Genomic DNA, 899 nt, shown 5'->3' on the forward strand with positions numbered 1-899 from the left:
CACATTAAGCACATAATAAGTGATGTTTATCATGAGACAAGTGCCTGGTGGGAGCAGGTACTACTCGCAGTTAATTAATGAATCAAACACAGCCCCTGGTCCCTTAGGAAATGAAGCAGGTGATGTTTAATTATCCTGCTTGGAAGAGAACAAGATACTCGCAGGGGGCGGGGACCAGCTTTCCCCATTAGTTAAGAGAAAGGAGGACTAGCCTGGTTTGCTGTAAGAAAACTCTCTATGGTCAAAGTGACATGACCAGCCTGGAGAAACTCAGCAGGGGCCCTTGCCTGGGGCCCCAGCAGGGGAGGCAACAGGCTGGACATTTGGAGCATGTCTGTGTGGTGTGAGCACTCACTCTCCTGCCCAGGGGCAAGTTGCTCACCCATCTATGCTCAGCCCATCTGTAAAAGGGAAATAGACTCCCAGCACTTTACTCTTCTGTCTGTCCTCAGCATTCTCATGTCTAGAATGGGGGTGAAGCAAGGTTATGGTTACTACCATGATGTTTTTTATAGAGAACTTAAAGGTCGATCATAATGCAAGCACACATTTAAGGCCAGGCGTGGTGGCTCATGCCTGTAATCCCAACACTTTGGGAGGCCGAGGCGGGCAGATCACTTGAGGTCAGGAGTTCAAGACCAGCCTGGCCAACGTGGCAAAACCCCGTCTGCACTAAAAATACAAAAAATGCCGGGCGCGGTGGCTCAAGCCTGTAATCCCAGCACTTTGGGAGGCCGAGACGAGCAGATTACGAGGTCAGGAGATCGAGACCATCCTGGCTAACACGGTGAAACCCCGTCTCTACTAAAAAATACAAAAAAAAAAACCAAAACAAAAAACAACTAGCCGGGCGAGGTGGTGGACACCTGTAGTCCCAGCTACTCGGGAGGCTGAGGCAG

This window comes from Mandrillus leucophaeus, unplaced genomic scaffold, assembly GCF_000951045.1.
Source record: "Mandrillus leucophaeus isolate KB7577 unplaced genomic scaffold, Mleu.le_1.0 Scaffold1183, whole genome shotgun sequence".
Taxonomy (NCBI): domain Eukaryota; kingdom Metazoa; phylum Chordata; class Mammalia; order Primates; family Cercopithecidae; genus Mandrillus; species Mandrillus leucophaeus.